The following is a 22,684-nucleotide window of genomic DNA, read 5'->3' as shown; positions in this document are numbered from 1 at the left end:
ACCTGGGAGGACTCTCACCAGGAACCTGTGAGTTTCCCAGGGTCAGAGGTGCCAACTTCACAGGCACAGCTTCAGAAAAGCACCCACATGACTGATTGTCTGCAGTGGCAGCTGGACCAGCATCTTGACTGTGGTGACAGCAAAGCCATTCTTGGTCTTTCTTCCACCAACTGGGCCTTTACCACCAACCCTGATTCTGGAAACCAAGGACCACTCTTTCTAGGTAAGAAAGAAAAGGGGATTAGAATGCTCTGGTCCATGTGCTGGTTATCACAAAGCTCTGGGTGGAGGAGGCAGAGGGCCTCTCCCAAACCCGCTGTCAGCCCAGTTGAAACCTGTGACACTCTCACAGAGTGAGGTGATCAAGAGCCTGGGACTTAGGACCAGCTCAGCCTCAGGCCCTGGTTCTGCAAATTCCTGCTTGTTTAACTGAGAAAACTTATTTATCTTCCTAGGTATTTGCCTCTCTCATCCCTCAACTGAACTGATGAAAATTCTATCTCCTTTGCATGATTGTTGGGAATCTTAAACAATATAATGTCCAGGGCATCTGATTCGCTAAAATTTGTTTGATAACCACTATGAATATATAATATCTAAGCATTGTGTCTTTCTGGTGCTTTAACGCTTACAAAATGATTGCACAATGGTTGTTTCCTCTATGGTAGCATAAGCTTTATGGTCTCCGCTTTCTCTAAACCCCATCTTCCCTTGCTTTCTCAGGAAGCTAGCTTGGCCAGTGTTTTCCTCTCCTTTCAACATCTGTCATCAAGGCAATTTACTCCTGTTGGGTGCTCCCAGGAACAGTGTATTAGCAACATGCAATAGGAGTGTAAACACTGGCCCTGCAACTCAGTCCCATGTTTGCTTTTCATATCCAGTTTCTTTTCCTCATTTTCCCCTCATTTTGAAATAAAGGGCTACCCTCATTCTTGAAGTGCACCCATCAGTCTCTTTTATGACCCTCCATTTAATTCATTCTCTCCACTCATCTCCTTTTCCGTCTCCTAGTCTTCCTCTCCTCTGGATCCACCTCTGTTCAAGTTTCCTTCAAAGAGCTTTCAGACCCTCACATCCATTTCATCTGGGACGTATTCATCCTTACCCTCCCTCACTCTCCATATCCTCCACTGGAACCTGGGGCTGCCTGGTGCTCCTCCCTCTGGCTGTGGCTTCATGTGAGGATCCAGGAGAGACCCACGTCCTCAGGTGGAGCTGAGCTGAGAAGGAGCCCCCTGGTGCAGCACCCAGCGTCTCACGGAAAGTGCTCGGGGGGGAGGGGTGCAGAGCCTGACAAGAGCCAGTAGGTCTTGTGGTGTTTATTGTCTCCTCTTCCGCTTGTCTCTCCTGTTCTTGTGCTTGGTCTCCCACATTCTCAGCCAAGACTGAACCCCACTGGCTCAGTCACTCTGTTTCCTGCTCACCTTCCATGGAGACCTGAGCATAAATCCAGGCTTCACAGCAGATTTTGCAGCAAAGGGTAGTCTTAATGCCCTTTACTTTCACACCCCTTCACACTGTGACTCCCATCTGCCCCCCCCATATCTCCTAGTTCCTGTCACCAAATAGAGCTTCTTTCTCATTCTTATTTTTCTATTTTCTTTTCCAAATTCAACTCATCCGGAAGCCAACAGAATGATCCATTCAATAGCTCAAATCCTTCATTCATTTATTCCATCACAAACACACTCACCTGTGAGTTTTCTTGCATTTTTATCATATCATCTATGCCTTATATAAATTATGTATAAATATCATATGTAGTGTGTGTCCATATATATGAAGTGTATATTGATGCACATTTAAAAGTTTTCCAATTTAGACTTCCCCACTTCTTTTCTCTCATGAGGTTCTCCTTCAACTTCCACTTTCCTTCATCTCTTCCCTCCCAACAGTACAAACTACATCCTGTAGGAGTTTCTTGCCTTTGTCTTTTCTACCTAGGAATTTTTTGTTGTCATCCATTGTATTTTCCTTGGCTCATTTTTGGCATTTGGAAACACGTTTGCCCTGTGGCACACTTAGCAATACTGGGTAGTATGAGGAAGATCAGCACAAAAGAAAATATAAAAATATCTCCATTGCTTCACCTACCCATGGGCTTTCATTTGGCCTTTCTTGTTCCTGGACACTTTTGGTACCTGATGTCCTTCTTGGGTGAAGGAATGAGTCTTTGTAAATCATGAATAACAATGGATCCTGTTGGCTGTGGTTTTCTCTTCAGAGCTGGATGCTTCCATCAGAATGAAGAACCCTCCCAAGCTGGAAGGTGAGGGCTCCACAGCAAGCACACAGGAGCATCCAGTCTGTAACAAGATTAAAGGCTTAAGTGTCCTGAAACAGAAGATTCTCAGAAGAAAACTGCTGTTTGGCAAGTGGAGACTAGCGTGCAGATTCCCTGGCCTTCAAGCTTAGGGTACAGAGGTAATCCCAGGCACTTCTTCCTTATGCTCTTTATCTCTTATGGCTCAATCTCCCACTAAGTTTGCTCTTCCCCATTTGTTCACTCAACAGCTGACACACCTCTGTGTGGTCTTTCCTCTCTTTTCCGTGGGGGCTGCCACCCTGCAGTGGCCTTCCCTCTCACTCTCCTGTTTCCACTCTGACCCGTACTGTTTCCCCACTGCTACCATCCTCATATTCCCTCTGACCTTTCCTATTAGCCACAAGGAAGCCCAGATCCATGGTCCTCCTCATCAGAAGAGCAGCATTTAAGCCACTGAAAACATTGGCCTTCAATCACACACATTCTTGGTTTCTTCACCTGACTTTCCCCCTTTGCCTCCAAGTCCACTGCCTCTTTCGTTCAGGATCATGACTGAAGGAATCTCTCACATGTGAGTTGGCTTCTGGAGAAATGAACTTAGGACAGTCCTTAACCCTCAGCTTTTCCACCTGAATAAGAAATGCCAGAACTGAAGGAAGAAGCCTTGATTACTAAAATAAAAGAAGAACCTGGGTCATAGGTGGGAGTGCTGGACTGGCCTGAGTCATGATTCCCCTCAGGCCCTGATGGGCAGAACTTTGCTAATGTGCAGGGGCTTCCAGGAACTCACTGGAGCTGGCATTAGGGGGAGGGCAGTAAATGGCCCCCTAAAGGGACACTGGGGAAAAGGAGATAGAGAAGCCAGGTTTTCAAAATTCACAGAGCGTGAGATGGACAGCGCTCGGACCTCTCCAGTTTACTCACATTAGTCCTTCTCAGTATTAGTCAAAGCCCAGAAAAATGAACTGAGTTCAAGTCTGAGGCCAGGGAATGTAGGACAGCATTATACTGAATTAACTTGGGCCACATTTATGAAGACCCAGGGAGATACACAAGAATACAAGGGAATCATTGCTTCTGACCATCCAATTGAGAAGGCCAATTATATATGAGAGTAACAGAAAAAGACCAAAACATCTTTAGGGCCAGTGGGGAGAAGTCCATATTGGACTAGAAGGAGAAAATTAAAAGAGTGATGTGAAATAGTCTAGGTCTAGCGTGCAGTTCTAAATCATGCTATTGTAAAATGAAAACGGATTGGGTTTTGAGCTAACATGAATGCCTTAACCCAATCCATTGAAATTCTGATTTTAAAGTTCTGAGGATGAGGTTTGGATATCAGTATCTTTCAAAGCTCTGCTAATATGCATCAAGGATCAGAGGACAGTGGATCTAATAGGATATTAGTAACCAATATGGCAATGGCCTATGAGTGGCTGTTTCCTCAAAAAGCTGAATATCAACAATTAAGGGAATTTGCATTCTTCTCTCAACAGAACTATTTTGTACAGCCTGGAGAAGAGAAAAGAGAAAAAAAGAGATGTAGATAGTTAAGTTAGATATATAATCTCTCTGTTTGGATTCAAGTTTCTCACAATTTTCATAGTACAAGATACGAGAAAACAAACAAACAAACAAACAAAAAAAAACATTACAAATGCCTCAAAGTATAAAATTGACCCTCCCCTTGCCACAAGAATACAATTTGGTATTTCCTTTTCAAATGTTAAAATGCAACTTGCAATTAACTATTCACTAAACATGTTTCACAGACTACTAACTGGTCAGAAGAGCAGATGCAACAGAGTTTTTTTCACTGAATATATTCTTTATGCAAAAGCCCCCTAATGAGTATTAGGCTTTACCCTGCTATGTTTACCCTTTTACACACCCGTCTATCAGTTCAGTTAAGTTCCTCAGTTGTCTCCAAATCTCTGCGACCCCATGGACTGCAGCAGGCCAGGCTTCTCTGTTCACCACCAACTCCCAGAGCTTGCTCACATTCATGTCCATTGAGTCGGTGAGGCCATCCTACCATCTCATCCTCTTTTGTCCCCTTCTCCTCCTGCCTTCAATCTTTCCCAGCATCAGGGTCTTTTCTAAGGAATCAGTTCTTCACATCAGGTGGCCAAAGTATTGCACTTTCAGCTTCAGCATCAGTCCTTCCAATGAATATTCAGGACTGATTTCCTTTAGGATGGACTGGTTGGATCTCCTTGCAGTCTAAGGGACTCTCAAGAGTCTTCTCCAACACCATAGTTCAAAAGCATCAATTCTTTGGCACTCAGCTTTCTTTTTTTTTATTTTATTAATTTTTTTTATTTGCTTTTTTTAAAATTTTTATTAGTTGAAGGCTAATTACTTCACAACATTGCAGTGGGTTTTGTCATACATTGACATGAATCAGCCATGCAGTTACATGTGTTCCCCATCCCGATCCCCCCTCCCACCTCCCTCTCCACCCGATTCCTCTGGGTCTTCCCAGTGCACCAGGCCGGAGCACTTGTGTCATGCATCCTACCTGGGCTGGTGATCTGTTTCCCTATAGATAATATACATGCTGCACTCAGCTTTCTTTATGGTCCAGCTTTCACATCCATACATGACTACTGAAAAACTCTAACTTTGACTAGATGGACCTTTGTTGGCAAAGTCACATCTCTGCTTTTTAATATGCTGTCTCAGTTTATCATAACTTTCCTTCCAAGGAGTAAGAGTCTTTTAAATTCATGGCTGCAGTCACCATCTGCAGTGATTTTGGAGCCCAAGAAAATTAAGTCTGTCTCTCTTTCCATTGTTTCCCCATCTATTTTCCATGACGTGATGGGACCAGATGCCATAATCTTCATTTTTTTGAATGCATAGTTTTAAGCCACACTTTTCACTCACCTCTCACTTTCGTCAAGAGGCTTTTTAGTTCCTCTTTGCTTTCTGCCATAAGGGTGGTGTCATCTGCATATCTGAGGTTATTGATATTTCTTCTGGCAATCTTGATTCCAGCTGTGCTTCATCCAGCCCAGCATTTCACATGATATACTCTGGATTTAAGTTAAATAATCAATATGACAATATACAGCCTTGACATCCTTCTTTCTCAATTTGGAACCATTTTATGTTCCATGTCCAGTTCTAATGATGCTTCTTGAGCTGCATACAGGTTTCTCAGGAGGCAGCTAAGGTGGTCTGGTATTCCCATCTCTTTAAGAATTTTCCATACTTTGCTGTGATCCTCACAGTCAAAGGCTTTGGCCTAGTCAAGAAAGCAGAAGTAGGTGTTTTTCTACACACTAGCATAAAATACTAGGAGAGACTCTTTCTTAGAGAAAAGTTTGGGAAAAAGGTGATGAGAATTTAGTGTAACTAAACTGAATGCTCTTTCACTTCAGAGTTTTATTTGTGTAGATGTCAACGATATTCCTAGAAATGCCTTAAGGTAGATCCAGAATGAAATCACCTTCATAGCATTTTGGTGTCCACAGGATGCAATTGGGTTGAGACAGAGTTCCACTCCCTGCTCTCTTTTTGCTCATTTTATTTTGAGTTTCCCCCTTTCCATTCATTCCTCAGTCTCTTTGGAGCAGGATTTCCCTGGAATGCCTTATTCCTGTCCAGGAGGATGACCAAACAGCCTCTATTAACTGTTGACTCCTCCAGATGGGAGCTTTCCTCTTCTCCTCTACCTTCCCGCAAATGTGTAGGAAGGGCCTGTGGCCTGGGTTTTCAGTAATAAGTCATGTGGTTTTGGATAGTCCTTAGACCTTGAAAACATAGCTCCTCCCCTGTAAATTATGCAACTGGACTTGGATACATTCTGAGGTCCCTTTTGGTGCTCAAATTCGGGACTCTCCGCAGCCTGCTTCTCCTCCTCAGAGGGCAGGGAGGAAGAGGTAGAAGAGGGTTCTTTCTCAATGAGGATCTTCTGCTCCCATAGCAGTCTGTTTCTAGTTGTGCATGAGGGATGCTCAGCACGTCCATCCCTGAATGTGTGGGAAAGCGTACAGAAGAAGGGGATTCAAGAGTGAAAGGACTGTTGAGGATTGAGCGGTGGGGATCCAGTTAAGGCTCTGAAGCAGCTCTGAGCTGAGACATCACCAAGCTCAGGTGGGGTGAGGAGGGGTCCTTCGATGCTGCACCACAGACTAGAGGAAAGTTTAGGGAGGTGTTCCTTCTAAATCATGGATCTCACTTTCCTCTCCAGCCAGCCTGTGCTCTCCCTTCAGCTCGTCCTGTCAACAGCTCTATCTGCCCCTGGCCCCAGTCACCATGTGGCCAACACTCCAGTCTCAGCAGGACCTAACAAACACTCACATTGCTTCTCTCCCTCTCTCTGTCTTTCACAGATACCAATTACTTTAGGAACTAAGGAAAGATATTGTCAATTTGAGAAACCACACTATAAAATGTACCTTTTCCATTTGATGCAAAAAAAAAATCTACGACAGCAACTCAATTTAAACCTCAGCAACACTGGAGGGATCCCTTCCTGAGAATGAGCATCCCAACCGACAACCATGCTCCACACCCCAAGGGACAGAATTGATGGGAGTCATCCCAGTCATCAGCCTCGGAATTTCATCCTCAGTAACGTGATCAGTGCTTTGATGGACACACAGTTTGGAAAGACCTTCACTCTTGCGCCTCTAAATATTCATCCTCCACACAACAGCATGGGAACAGTTGGAAGAAGACAACATATCAACCCGGTCATTCTTTGCCACCAGATGGACTGTGCTCAAAGCAGACAGCATTTGCTATGCATTGTTTTTGCTGAAAGTGTTTATCCTGTGTTTACTATTGAGGTAGATATCAGATAACTGCAGAATTTAGACCTTTGAACCAGACAACTGGCCTGTCTTTCTTCAAACAGTCGATGTTTGCACCAAAAAGACAGCAAAAAGGAGAAGAGATGTTTGAGGTTCCAAAGGACTAAAAAGATCGTGTTACTTTATTTCTTTAGTCCTTTGGAACCTCAAACATCTCCTCAGCTTCTTGTAGTTGTCTTTGATGGTAGTGACATTGACTTGTTTGCAGAGGATAGGTCAGCTGTCTACTCAAAGGTCTCCATTTTGCAGTTGTCTGATCATTTCCTCATGGTTAAATTCAGGTGAACCCTTTTTGCCAGGAACACCATCTAGTACATGCTGTGTGCTTCCTAGTGCAGCCTGTTTGGAGGCTAAGAGTGTCCACTTTACCTGTCACCACTATCATTATTTTAGCATTGAACAGTGTTATGCAGAGGCTTAGAAGATCTGTTCATTGAAAAGACAGGCTTTTGTGTCTGTAATGAGTAATTTGATGAGTGGTATTTTGAGAGTGTATGAATATCATATTCTATGATGCTCTTTCTGTAAAAATTTTACCATCCTTTATTGATCCCTGATGTGTGTCAGTTATCACATCTGTGGTATTGCCAGCTTTGTGCTGTGGAAAAGACAATCCCTACCCCTAACATATTATTAAAAATATTTTTGTGTTTCACTGTGGACCCATGCTTTTTTAAAATTCAGTGTTATAATCCCTAATGTTCTTACATTTATTTTTAATTGGAGGCTAACTGCTTTACACTGTTGTGCTGGTTTCTGCCATACACCAGTGGGAATCAAACGTAAGTATAAATATGTCCCCTCCTTCTTGAACCTCCTTCCCACCCCTCCCCCACCCACAGTCCATTATTAACATGACTGATTTTATTAATATAAAGACTCTGTTTCTCATGTGCCGTGCTGTGCTTAATTGCTCAGTCGTGTCCGACTCTTTGCACCCCCATGGACTGTAGCCCCCTGGCTCCTGTGTCCATGGGGATTCTCCAGGCAAGAATACTGGAGCGCGTTGCCATGCTCTACTTCAGGGGATCTTTCCAACCCAGGGATCGAACCCAGGTGTCCCCCATTGCAGGCAGATTCCACCAGGGCAGCCCAAGAGTGGGTATCCCATCCCTTCTCCAGGGAATCCGACAACCAGGAATCGATCCTGGGTCTCCTGAATCCCAGGCAGATTCTTTACCAGCTGAGCTACCAGGGAAGCCCCTTTGTTTCTCCTATTCAGTTTTGTATCTTAAACTCCTCTCGCATCTTTTCATCTATGTTTACCATTTGTAGTAGATGGCATCTTCTGTTTCTTTCTCTGTGATTTTATTTTCTTTGTGTATGCATATTTGTGTGTGTGTGTGTTTTGCTTGGTATTTTGGAAGGCCTGGATAGCTAGTTAGTGCACTAACATTTTTGACACGTTAGTCCTTTAGTATTTTGTCACATTTCTAATATTTGAAGTATATGTTTTAAATGTTATCTATCAACTTCAACTTTTTGCTAGTATGATGATCGAGGACACTATTCTGCTTTTTACTTCTGTCTTTACCTACCTTATAGTATTATTGCCTTAAACCCAATCAAATGTATACTCTTTATATACTATATTTTCCCTACCCTTTTTTGTCAATGTGCTAATTGGTAGGGTAGAGGTAGGAGCTGGAGGAGGGGCCCACTGGGTCCTTTCGACCCCCTGGTGGCACAGGATGGCTGTCCCACTCTGGGAGTACTAGCAGCCTCCCTGCAGAAGTTTGAGGGTGTACCTAGGCTGTCCCCAGAGCAGGGCCCACGACACAGTGGCTTAAATCTACAATCACACATATTCAGTGATGACCAGATGTACAAAACTCATAGTTTCCTGTCAATTCTTGATGAGCAGAGTTCATCTTTAAAGATTTCTCATGATCGAGTGAGGACTCGTTGTTTGATATATTTAATACTTGTTTCTGTTGCTTTGATACAGTATAGACACCTTGGCTAAATATAAATAACTCGTCCACAATGAGTTCAATTGATTTAAAAAAAAATAATCTTACTTTGTATGTTCTGCTGAGATGTACAATGTAAATTGATTTTTCTTCACTGAGGGCAAAGGGTGGTCTGGAGCTTCAGGAGATTTTTTCTTTTTGAAAAAAAGTCTTTCAGCTCTCCTAGGATAGGTCTTAGAACTGACCATTCCAGGTCTATTTCCCCTAGGTCTTTATGACTCTCTCTCTGATCCTTTCTCACTACCTTTTGTTCATTTCTATTCTGTTTGATGCTTTCATTTTTAATGCAGCCTCCCTGATAAGTTTAGATAAATATGTTCTCTATGTACCTTATCATTTAGCCTTTTCTTTTCCAGAGAATTTTCTTTACCCTCAATTTTTTTTAATCTCTGTCAATTCCAATTTCTCATTTCTTCTTTCCTGTCTACTTCTATCTCGTATTCTGTATTTCTTACATAAAATATTGAAGTTTTTCCATGTGTATGTATCTACAAATGCTTTGTTTAGAACAATTCAAATATGTATGCTATTTTACATTTCCCAATATTTTTTTGATTGATTTTGAGGCAATCTTTTCATTTGCTGAAATTTTTGACTCTCATTTTACACTTTTTTCTTCTGTCATCATGAAAAAAAGTTCTGCTATATAGTTTTCATTTTCACATGACTGGGTTTACCTGAATGAGAAACAGTTGTTCCAGGTCAGAAGGGATTAGTGCTTTATGGCCTAGCTGTATTCTTTGTTCTAGGTCTGTCTTGTGCAATTACTCTAGCAGAGCTAAGGCTTGGGGGTAAGGCACGGTGTGTCTCTTGATTTGGGGATTGTATTTCTTCCAGTAGGACCTTTCATTTCTGCCAGTTGCACCATTCTTTTTTCATCACAAGTGTCCAAAGGATGCGCCCTTCAGCTTGGTCTCACACCTGACCCCAGTAATTATGCCCCCTCAAGATTGTCACCTTCTGGTCCTCTACACTGGTGAACTCCTTCCTGTTAATTCCCCAGTCACCAGAGCTAAAGCCAACCATGTCTTAGACATCCTCTGAGTTCATCCACATGCTCTTTCTGTGAGTTATTTCACCTGAGTTCTGTGCGGAGTACTCCTCCCTGCCGTGCTCTCCTCTATATGCAGGGTCTTTGTTGATCCCTCCACTGCTGTGTGGCTCCCAGACCTAGCTGAATACAAACCAAGTCACGTCCACAGTGTTCTCTGGCCCCTGGGTGTTTGGGGCAGGGTTTTGAATGGTGTCCTTGACTCTCTCTGTTAGTTCTTAGCCTCAGAATTGTATGCTGAGAGATTCAGCTGCTATTATTCTAGGTGGACCTGTGTTCTCCTATCATTCTTTTTCAAATCCGAAATTTCAATAGTACACAAAAGTAGACATAACAGAACGCTCCCATCTTTGTCAGGCATGGTCTACAGTTACCAGCTTATGGTTGAACTTGTCTTACTACAATCCATGCACTTACCTTTTCCTTTTTTTTTAAAGGAAATCTCAGACAGCATGTTTCATCTATGTCAGCATGTTTCCCCTAAATGAGAACTCTTTTTGAAAGGATTATCATCACAGCATTATAATCACAAATTAATTCAAAATCTTTAATATCATAAAAGACTGTTCAAATTTTCCATTTTTTAAAATGCAGCATTTTTTTCAGCTTATTTGATCACATAGTTTTTTTTTTATTTATTAATTTATTTATTTGTGGCTGCCCTGGGTCGTTGTAGCTTGGTGCAGGGCTTCTCCAGTTGTGGAGAGTGGGAGCTACTCTCCTGTGGTTTGCTGGTTTCTTGGGCTTCAGTAGTTGCTGCCCATGCGCTCAGTCGTTGCGGCCTGTGGGCTTAGTTGCCCCACAGCATGTGGGATCTTCCTGGACCAGGGATCAAACCTGTGTCCTCTGCTTTGCTAAGCAAATTCTTAACCAAGGAAGCTCCCCTCCCCCTCCTCCATTATTGTTTCTAGTTAGTATTCTTTTTTGGATCCAAATAGAATCCACAAACTGTAATCACTAAGATAATGCATTTGAGTCTCTTACATGTAAGCTTACCTTCAATTTCTTCTTTCCTTCCTTCTTTCCTTGCTCTCTCTCACCCTAGTTTTCCATCTCTCTTGGTCTATTGATGTCCTTTTTTTTCCCTTTAAATCATTCATTTGTTGTAGAAACTGAGCTGGTTTTTCTGTAGCATTCCCACAGTCTATACTGTATACTAGGGTGTACTTTAATAAGTGTTTCTGTCCTTCATACTTCCTTTTTGGTGGTAGAATATAGAGCAGTGCCGTAATGTAACAAAAATGCAAGCCACACATGTAGTTTAAAATTTTCTAGTAACCACATTGACAACTAAAAAGTAAAGAGCACAATAATGCAAATATAATCTTCTACATAGCTGATAATGCTATATATACCTTAAAGAAAATATGGGGCTTCCCAAGAACTCGCCTGCCAATGCAGGAGACACAAGAAATGCAGATTCGATCCCCGGGTCAAGAAGATCCTCTGGAATAGGAAATGGCAACCCACTCCAGTATTCTAGCCTGGGAAATCCCATGGACAGAGAAGCCCAGCAGGATATGATCCATGGACCCAAAAGAGTTGGATAAAACTGAGAGACTGGGCACACACACAAAGGAAATATAATTCTAGCAATGTTTTAAAGTTGTGTTTAATAGAAAAATATTGTACATATCTCAAACTTTTAAGGTTACAGTCACAAAATGAAAATCCAGGTCCTCAGTCCTACTACTTTGAAACTATTCAACAACCATATGTCTCGTGGTCCCTATTTCGGACCTTAGATCCAGAGACTGATGAGATTCACACTTGTGGTCCTGGCAAGACTACTTCAGAAGTGGTGTGTGCTCTCTGATGAGGAGGCACATCAAGTCCTGTGTGTTTCTTCAAATAATATTACCAGTCCTCTTAGTTCAAGACCTCTGAATCCATTTGCTGATTAAGTGGCACTAAATGGTGGTATTCCATCACCACGTAGTATTTAACTGGACACTTGCAGAAAAAGAAAGTTCTAAATACTATTTAGTTACTTAGTGGTACCCTCTGTAAAGAAAGTGAAATCATTCAGTCATGTCTGACTCTTTGTCCCGTGGACTGTAGCCCACCAGGCTCCTCCATCCATGGGGTTTTCCAAGCAAGAGTACTGGAGTGGGTTGCCATTTCCTTCTCCAGGGGATCTTCCCAACTCAGGGATCAAACTTCAGGTCTCCCGCATTTCGGGCAGACACTTTACCATCTGAGCCACCCAGGGAAGGAACAGTTTTCTGTAAAGAAAACTGCAGCTTAATGAGCAATTCCCCAAGCATCCTCTGTGGTCACCAAGTCATTTTATTTCTTTTTTTTCACCTGTGTGCTAATATGAATTCAAAATTTCAAACACAGTGAAGTATTTAAATTCATTGCAATAGAGTTCAAATTATCTCTCTTTTGGCAGTGGAGGTGACTTTAAGCTGGCTCCTCAATTCTTTTGATAAGTTTCTAATAGTATTTGAGACCTTTCTTGATAACACTATGACAAGGTGCTTCTCTTTGATCCTGAATATTTTCTGCCCCTGACCTAGACTCAATCATTTTTCTAAGAATCTCTGGTTTCCTTTTGTGCAAAATGTTATTCCCATATCAGATTGTAACCTTAAGATGCTTACTGGATTTGGTTTATTTCTAGGCATTTCCAGTGGACAGAGCTAGGAAATACATACTCATCTTTGTATGAATGTAAATATTCAAATTCAGAAATTCAGGCTTTATTAAATGTTTATGTTTCATCTGACTCTTTTCTGTATACCAGTATTTTTGTTTTTAAGGACACTGGGAGTAATAGAAATACAAGATTTCATACAATCTCCCTTGCTTTTCCCCACATCATTTGGAATGAGAATAAATACCAACAATGCCAATAATAACAATTAAGGAAAGCAGTTTTTTAAAAATTTTGTCACTGTTTCAGGGTACATATAAATTATTCTGTTTTATAATTCTCATCTATATGGTTGTTCCACAAAAGTTACATTGTGTCCAATGTCTAGAAGTGATATTTTAAAAATCAATTTTATAATGATAAAAAAGTGAATGCTGTTTCCAGCTCAAACCTAAATAGACTATGTTCACTATTCTAGTCCCGACTATAAGATCTGCAAGTGTCTCAAAGGCCTGGGTAGAAGTGGGTAAGTGACCCCTGATCTCAGACGCTGGAATACACCAACCCAGACTCCACTTTCTGGCTGTTGGGATGAAAGGACAAGATTTCCTGGAGTCAAGGTTCAAGTCTTAGCCTAACAGCGGTTTTTCGCGTCCAAAGGAGACTTAGGAGCGAGAAGTTCTGAAATAAACTGAAATAGGAACAATCAAAACTGCGAATCTAGGGCACCTGAAAAGGGCACCATTCAGGTCTGGAACCCCGCCGGGAAAGCTGTCACCCTGGCCGGTCAATGCCATCACAGCCCCCGGACCATTATTCACAGGGACGAGACGTGCGGTCCGAAGCCCCCTCGTGTGGCAGGACTCAGTGGGCGCAGCTTCTGCCTTTTATCGCGAGACCCAGCGTGACCCGACGGGGGGTGGCAGTGCCTCGGTCGCTGCGCCCTTTGGCGGCGGGCCGGCCTCCGATGACCATTGGCCGGCAGAGCCGCAGGGTCCAGCGGGGACGCCACGGGCTCGTCCCCCACCTCCCCGTGGCCCACGGACCTGCGCCTCTCAGAGCAGCAGGTTTCGGATGTCGAGTGCTGAGGGGGAGGCGGCAGAGCAGGGGGTCCAGGGCCTCCTTCGCGGGACCCAGGCGTTCTGGTTCCGAGAGCAGAACGAGCTGGGCGCTGGGGCGGGAGAGTAGGTCCACTCAGCGCGCATCTGAGGCGCGAGTTCGCTTTCAGGAGAAACTGAGTTAGGGCTGCGCCAGTAAAAGACTCTGCGCGCGGCATAAAGGGAAAGGTCCCACCGAGATTTGAACTCGGATCGCTGGATTCAGAGTCCAGAGTGCTCACCATTACACCATGGAACCACCGCCGGCTCGCTCTTCGACCGCGGATCCACTGGGCGCGCAGCCGCGCGAGCCCAGGACCCGCCTCCAGCCGGGCGCTCGGGTCACGCTGCAGCTAGCCGCTTCCTCCGCGGCCCACGGCCGTCTCTTCAGGTTTGGACGTCATCGAAAGAGTTGAAATCCATTTGGCGTGAGCGACAGGGAGGGGCTTTTAGGCCTCCGCTAAATGCACCAATACTGTGGCCGGCATTTCTAGAGTTCTCTGCCCTGAGGTAAAATTCCCTCCAGGAAAAAAAAAAAAAGTCCCTTTCTTTGCTTTTGTCCTCCTCCCGCTGCCCAGGAAGCTCTGAATTTCCTCAGAAGAGCCCTTGGGACTTTATGGGCTGTACCATGCCTGGTACCCCAGGTCCAAGGGTAGAATCGCGGGGCGCTGTCGGCTTCGTTGCGGGACACGGCGTCCTCTCTGTGTTAGGAACCCGACCTGACCTGACCTGACCCCAAGAATCCGCCCTCCCAATGGTTGCACCGTGCCGGTGGAGATACCGCGAGCCCAAATGAGTTAGGTGCCAAGAAAGGTTTACAGCAGTAACGGGACTCCTGTTCCAATGTGCCAAACTCCGTAAGCGTAGAGCGGTTTAAAGAAACGCTTTACTGTGCTGTGTGCTGTGCTTAGTCGCTGGGTCGTGTCCGACTCTTTCCGATCCGTCGGACTGTAGCCCGCCGGGATCCTCTGTCCATGGGGACTCTCCAGGTCCCCTGCAGTTGGCTGCCATGCCCTCCGGCAGGGACTCTTCGAACCCACGGATCGACTGAGGTCTCCCGCATTGCAGGACAATTCCTGACCGTCAGAGCCATCAGGGAAGCCTAAGGCTTTCCTCGTGTAGTAGGTATTATAACAGATTTTACCCTTCTTATGACACGAAATAGTTTAAGAACATTGCAGTTTGAACACCAGAGTATCAACCTTTATACAAGGTATACTACTTCTGTTTCTTAACCATAGTTGCCAGAGGAGGGCGCGCGCGCAGTCCCCCACTGCCCTAAATTACGCAGTCAAGTTTCCCGCATTTGAGGAAATCAAAGAGGTCAACAAAACCGCTGTGCAAGGGTTGAATCTCCCTCTAGGAGAACCAGTTTTGTGATCATGGTTATTTCCTCTGCCAGGTAAGTAGCTGTTGCTTCTTCCCTGCCCCCGACATGGCCTTAGACACGTTCACTGTACGCACACTCACTTTGCATTTCCCCGCATCTCTTCCACTGTCCTCCGCACCTCTTTTCCCATGCCACTCAGGCCCTCCAAAAAGCTTATAAAAATTCCAACAAAATCTCAGGCAGAATTTATGTAACCGGGGAAGTGGCTCCCCAGAAACTGTACCACTTCTCTGTAAGATTTACATAAGCCAACCCATTCAGGACCTCTTAAGGAGGCTCCTCTCCTCCCACCCATGCCCTGTCCTTGGACTCTCATCTCCAGGCCCTCATGCCTAGATGACCAATGGGCAGGCCGGCTGCTGAAGGGGGAAGTGACGCCATGATTTCCGACACCTTAGGGAGACCAGGAATCAGTGGTAATGGAGCCTTTATCCTTTGGTTGAGACATAGGCGGATACAGCTAGCTGCTTTAGGTTCTTACCTTTTGTTCTGGGTTAACACTGAGAAGTGCAATTCTGGGGTCCTGTGTTACCCTGATCCAATATTTTTTTTTTAAATAAACAAGTTGTAAAACAATGGATGTAAATATATTTTTTTAGGAACAAAATAAACCATATGTATATGTCATGTGTGTAGACATATAGATTCAGGGTGCTGACTAAAAAACGCACAGCGTGGGAGTTGCACATTCAGTATTATTGGGGGCAAAATGAGCTTAGGAGGCAACATTTCAGATAGCTCTGAGAACTTGCTCTACAGAGGTGGGGGAAGGTCAGTGTATATGTGATCTTGGTGAAGGGAGAGTAAGTGCAATCAAACACATTTTTTTTTTTTTTTTTTTTTTTTTTTTTGCAGTTTATTGCTAGTCATGACGAACCGATGTCACCATGAAGGATTTTGGTGCTTTACTGGGTACTAGGAGATTTGAGATTTGGGTTAATAAAATTGGCAACTAAAAATATATCACTATATGAAGACTTGTTCTGCCAGTTTTTTCCAGAGCACAGAGTGCCTCATTTCTGCTCTCCACCCTGAACTCCTTTCAGAGGGTGTTGAAAATCAGCACTGCAGCATCACATGATTTAATCCTTGTAGAGGTAGATGGCAAGCCCATGGAAACTGGCAAAGTGTAGTTGACAAGGGTTACATCTAAAAGTTCTACTCTGTGTATTTTCTGTGCACCTTCTTACTTCATTCTCATGGTCTCCCAGATACCATGTTTTTCCTTTCCTCACCATTGTTCAATTGCTCAGTCCTGTCTGACTCTTTGTAACCCCATAGACTGCAGCATACCAGGCTTCCCTGTCCGTCACCACCTCCCAGAGCTTGCTCAAACTCATGTCCATTGAGTCAGTGATGCCATCCAACCATCTCATCCTCTGTTGTCCCTTTCTCCTCCTGCCTTCAATCTTTCCTAGCATCAGGGTCTTTTCTAATGAGTTGGCTCTTCGCATGAGATGGCCAAAGTATTGGAGCTTCAGCCTCAGCTTCAGCATCAGTCCTTCCAATGAATAGTCAAGGTTGATTTCCTTTAGGATTGACTGGTTTGATCTCCTTACAGTCCAAGGGACACTCAAGAGTCTTCTTCAAAACCACAGCTCAGAAGCATCAATTCTTTGGTGCTCAGCCATCTTTACAGTCCAGCTCTCACAACCATACATGACTACTGGAAAAACCATAGCTCTGACTAGACAGACCTTTGTCGGCAAAGTAATGTCTCTGCTTTTTAATATGCTGTCTAGGTTGGTCATAGCTTTTCTTCCAAGGAGCAAGTATCTTTTAATTTCATGGCTGCACTCACCATCTGCAGTGATTTTGGAGCCCAAGAAAATAAAATCTGTCACTGTTTCCATTGTTTCCCCATCTGTTTGCCATGAAGTGATGGGACCAGTTGCCATGATCTTAGTTTTTTGAATGTTGAGTTTTAAGCCTACTTTTTCACTCTCCTTTTTCTCTTTCATCAAGAGGTTCTTTAGTTTTTCTTTGCTTTCTGCCATAAGGGTGGTGTCATCTGCATATCTGAGGTTATTGATGTTTCTCCCAGCAATCTTGATTCCAGCTGTGCTTCATCCAGCCCAGCATTTCGCATGATGTACTCTGTATATACGGAGAAGGCAATGGCAACCCACTCCAGTACTCTTGCCTGGAAAATCCTATGGATGGAGGAGCCTGGTAGGCTGCAGTCCATGGGGTCGCTAGGAGTCGACACGACTGAGCGACTTCCCTTTCACTTTTCACTTTCATGCATGGGAAAAGGAAATGGCAACCCACTCCAGTGTTCTTGCCTGGAGAATCCCAGGGGCGGCAGAGCCTGGTGGGCTGCTGTCTATGGGGTCATACAGAGTCAGACACGACTGAAGTGACTTAGCAGCAGCAGCAGCAACTCTGTATATAAGTTAAATAAGCAGAACAAAGCATCACTTTGTTCATAGTGATGCTTCCTAAGGCCCTCTTGACTTCTCATTCCATGATGTCTGGTTCTACATGAGTGATCACACCATCATGTTTATCTGGGTCATTAAGATCTCTTTGGTATAGTTCTGTGTATTCTTGCCAGCTTGTTTTTATATCTTATGCTTCTGTTAGGTCCATGTCGTTTCTGTCCTTTATTGTGCCCAACATTGCATGAAATGTTTCCATGGTATCTCCAATTTTCTTGAAGAGATCTCTAGTCTTTCCCATTGTATTGTTTTCCTCTATTTCTTTGCATTGATTACTGAGGAAACCTTTCTTATCTCTCCTTGCTAGTCTTTGGAACTCTGCATTCAGATGGGTATATCTGTCCTTTTCTCCTTTGCTTTTTGCTTCTCTTCTTTTCTCAGCCATTTGTAAGGCCTCCTCAGACAGCCATTTTGCCTTTTTGTGTTTCTTTTTCTTGGGGATGGTCTTGATCACTGCCTCCTGTACAGTGTCACAAACTTCTGTCCATAGTTCTTCAGGCACTCTGTCAGATCTAATCCCTTGAATTTATTTGTCATTTCCACTGTATAAATGTAAGGGATTTGATTTAGGTCATACCTGAATGGTCTAGTGGTTATCCCCACTTTCTTTAATTTAAGTCTGAATTTTGCAATAAGGAGTTCATGATCTGAGCTACAGTCAGCTCCTGGTCTTGTTTTTGCTGACTGTATAGAGCTTCCCTATATTCAGCTGCAAAGAATATAATCAGTCTGATTTCAGTATTGGCCATCTGTTGATGTCCATGTGTACAGTCATCTCTTTTTTTTGTTGGAAGAAGGTTTTTTGCTATGACCAGTGTGTTCTCTTGGCAAAACTGTTAGCCTTTGCTCTGCTTCATTTTGTATTCCAAGGCCAAACTTGCCTGTTACTCCAGGTATTTCTTGACTTCCTACTTCTGCATTCCAGTTCCCTATGATGAAAAGGACATCTTTTTTTGGTGTTAGTTCTATAAGGTCTTGTAGGTCTTCATGAAATCATTCAACTTCAGCTCCTTTGGCATTAGTGGTTGGGGCACAGACTTGGATTACTGTGATACTGAATTGTTTGCCTTGGAAACTAATAGAAATCATTCTGTCATTTTTGAGATTGCACCCAAGTATTTCATTTGGACTCTTTTGTTGACTATGAGGACTACTCCATTTCTTCTAAGGTATCGTTGCCCATAGTAGTAGATTTAATGGTCATCTGAATTAAATTCACCCATTTTGGTCCATTTTAGTTCATTAATTCCTGAAATGTTGATGTTCACTCTTGCCATCTCCTGTTTGGCCACTTCCAATTTACCTTGATTCGTGGACCTAATGTTCCAGGTTCCTAGGCAGTATTGTTCTTTATAGCATCAGACTTTACTTCCACCACCAGACACATCCACAACTGAGCATTGTTTTTGTTCTGGCATGCAGAATACAGAAATTGAAGATTCTGAGAAAGAATTCAGAATAAGGGGTAGAAAGGTGATGTGTTTGCTTGAAGAGTGAGGTTTGTTTATTTTCTCTTACTGGGTAAGACTGGGTTAGACCTGAGGGGAGGCAGTGGGGAGGCTGGGGAAGGCAACCAACTTGTTTTCAGACCAGCGAACAAGGAGTGGAGTACGTTGATCCTTGAGGTGTATTTGGTTTCAGGGGGAAGTTGACTATTCTGGAGGGAGAATCTTGGTGTTAACCACAATGGAACTCAGCACCTAGTTAACTTCCAGAAAGAACTTCCTTTCTTCCTCCCTTCTCTTTCCCTCATTTCTCTCTTTGCAACCATCAGAAGTGGACTCTGGCTCATTTTATCTGAAATATACTTTATTTAAGGGCAATAGCTCAGAGAACCTGCAGCAACCTGGAGAACGAGTTTATAGGAGCTGGGGGGAATAAGAAGGGCCAGTGGAAGGGAGCACACAGACCAAATGGGAAGGACACTAGTGCCCCCTGCTGAGTGACAAACCCTGTAGCTTTCCACAACTGACACCACTGGTCCTGACACTACGTGTCCTGGACACCGACTTTTAATAGTCTTTACCCACCAATGTCCACTGTAGGAGTTTCCTATTGCTACTGTAACATGTTACCACATACCTAGTGGCTTAAAACAACACACACTGTTATCTGTGGTTCTGGAGATCAGAAGTCCAAGATGGATCTCCATGGGCAAAAATCAGTGTGACAGTTGGATTGTGGCAGTTCTTCCTGGAGGGTTTTTCTTTGCTTTGTCCAACCTCTAGAAGATGCCTGCCTTCTACTCTCATAGGCCCCTTCCATCTTCAAAGCCAGTCACAGATGATCAGGTTATTCTTATAACACATTATTCTGACACCAACTCTCCTTCCTCCCTTAGTATGGGCCTTTGTGATTCCATGGGGCCCCCATCTCAATGGAGAAGGAAATGGCAACCCACTTCAGTATTCTTGCCTAGAGAGTCCCATAGACAGAGGAGCCTGCCGCTGCTGCTAAGTCGCTTCATTAGTGTCCAACCCTGTGCAACCCCATAGACAGAAGCCCACCAGGCTCCCCCGTCCCTGGGATTCTCCAGGCAAGAACAGTGGAGTGAGTTGCTATTTCCTTCTCAAATGCATGAAAGTGAAAGGTGAAAGGGAAGTCGCTCAGTTGTGCCCGGCTCTTAGTGACCCCATGGACTGCAGCCTACCAGGCTCCTCCATCCATGGGATTTTCCAGGCAAGAGTATTGGAGTGGGGTGCCACTGCCTTCTCCAACAGAGGAGCCTGGCAGGCTACAATTAATGGGGTCACAAGAGTCGGACACAACTTAGTGACTAAACCACCACCCACCCATCTCAAGGTCCTTAATTTAATCACACCAGGAGAGTCTCTTTTGCTATGTCAAGTGACATAGTCAGATTCCAGGGACCCAGATATAGATAACTTTGGGGAAGCATTATCATCTACCACACAGCCAGTCTCCTCGGTGGACACATTTCTGCAAGCATACCTGTCAGTGGTGACTACTCCCTTCTGAAAGTCACCCGTGAAAGCAAGTCAGTCCACTGCTTCTGAGTGTCAGCCAGTCAACAGCTGTGCCCCATATTGAGGCATCTGAGTCAGAGAGAGAAGGAAAGTCTGTGGGGAAAGCAATCTGAGGACCCCAGTGCCTGGGCAGTGCCCAGGGAGCAGAGCTGAGAGCTGCAGATGCCCTCATGGGGGGAGGAGGATGGGGACGGTGTTAGGAACTGAACATATGTGCCCCCCCCCCCAATGACCTGCAAATCAATATCTTGGATGTTAATCCTTAGTGAAGGTGTATTTGGGGAAGGAACTTTTAAGGATGAAATTAAGATTACATTAGTTCATAGCCATGGTGCAAAGATCTGATAGGATTAGTGTCCTTAAATGAAGAGATACCAGAAAGCTTGGGCTCCTGCCCTACCCTAGCTCAAGCAACAAGAAAAGACCTTGTGAGGACCCAGGCAGGCAAGACCTATCTTCTAGCCAGGAAGAGAGCTTGCACCAAAAACTGAATTGTTGGGAAGTTCCAACCATGATCTTGGACTTCTCAAAACTGTGAGAAAACAGATTTCTGGTTGAGCCACCCAGTCTATAGCATTTTTTTCTGGAAGCCCAAGCTGACTAATACAAGAGGCACTTCTCCTACCTGGGCCTTTTTGGGATCTGCCCCAGTTTTGTTCATTTCCAGTAATTAGCACTCACTATCTGCCTTTCCCTCTTAAAGGCTAATCCATGACTTTTGAATGAGGAGTCATTACCTTGTTTAAGATTTTGTAGCATAGTTGGACACAACTGAATGATTAAGCACAGCACACAGCACAGCATAATGTGCTGCATACAGCACTGACCTGCAACAAGGCTCTTAGGTTTCTTTGGAATGAGTTTAACATCTTCAAAAATATCAACCCAGAATGGCCTGGGACAGCTGTCACATTCTTCAGTGTGACCCTATAACTCCATGTGCTTTCATTTCCTCTTCTCCTGGATGATTTCTACGTTTTGGACTCTCTAGAACCACAGACAAGGGTTTGGGTGCTGGTGAAGAATCTGTGCCTAATTCTGGGGAGACTCAGGGAAAAGGAAGTAAATCCCAGAATCTGGGCTTGTGAGGGGGCAGGGGCTGAGAGGCTGATCTTCTGTGAATAAAGGAAGTTGAAGGCTATGAGAGCAGCTGGGTGTGTGTGTGTGTGTGTGTGTGTGTGTGTGTGTGTGTGTGTGTGTGTGTGTGTGTGTGTGTGTGTGTGTGTGTGTGTGTGTGTGTGTGTGTGTGTGTGTGTGTGTGTGTGTGTGTGTGTGTGTGTCCATTGTGTGTGTCCAGGATAAATTCAAGGGAAGTTCAAGAGAGGGCAGCTGCCATTCTGGGACCAGAGACTAAAGCACCTTGGCATTCAAGCTCTGCTCATCCTCCTCCTTCTGCCTCTGTTTCCCTTTCTCCTCCCTGTCCTCACTAGCATCTCACCAGTGTTTATTGTTCCCACTCCTCCTCCCTCTTCCTGCTCCTCTTGGATCACTCCCACTACTATCATGCCTCCTGGTATGGGCATACACACACACACACACACACACCCCAGCTGCTCTCACATCCTCCAACCTCCTTTATTCACAGAGGAGCAGCCTCTCATCCCCTGCCCCCTCACAAGCCCAGATTCTGGGAGTTACTTCCTTTTCCCCTGAGTCTCCCCAGAATTAGGCACAGATTCTTCACCAGCACCCAAACCCTTGTCTATGGTTCTGGAGAGTCCAAAAAGCAGGCCAGCAAAGGAGAGGGCTGAGCAGTCTGAGAGGAAGATTAGGGAATACTTTCCACCAGCCTAAGAAGCACAAATACATTTCTTTCTGGTTACATCCTTGTTTGGAGGAGACAGAGTAAGATTGTTTCGCCTCCATGGCCAACCAAGGCAGCACAGGCCTTAAGGCCAACCCCAGGGATATGTGACCAAAAGTCAGGAACTCTGGACATGAATGGAGGACATCTGGTTCACAAGATCCCAGACAACTTAAAATCTTGGTGCCACCTTCTTTATAAGGCAAGTTCCAAGGGAAGGGCCACGTCGTACCCTCCTGGCTTTGTCCATGTA

The 22,684-nt window shown here is 44.2% G+C and overlaps 2 non-coding genes across 2 annotated transcripts; both read right to left on the bottom strand.

The window, feature by feature from the left end:
• Positions 1 to 13,996: 13,996 nt before the first annotated feature.
• Positions 13,997 to 14,068, bottom strand: TRNAQ-CUG. Its single transcript has one exon. It is a non-coding gene; the product is annotated as a tRNA-Gln (tRNA).
• A 986-nt stretch (positions 14,069 to 15,054) lies between these two features.
• On the bottom strand, positions 15,055 to 15,219 carry LOC122678394. Its single transcript, XR_006336081.1, has one exon. It is a non-coding gene; the product is annotated as a U1 spliceosomal RNA (small nuclear RNA).
• Between the last annotated feature and the right edge of the window lie 7,465 nt (positions 15,220 to 22,684).

The sequence above is a fragment of the Cervus elaphus genome, chromosome 20, assembly GCF_910594005.1.
Source record: "Cervus elaphus chromosome 20, mCerEla1.1, whole genome shotgun sequence".
NCBI lineage: Eukaryota > Metazoa > Chordata > Mammalia > Artiodactyla > Cervidae > Cervus > Cervus elaphus.
Note: the sequence above shows the minus strand (reverse complement) of the source record. Positions and strands in the feature narration are given on the sequence as shown.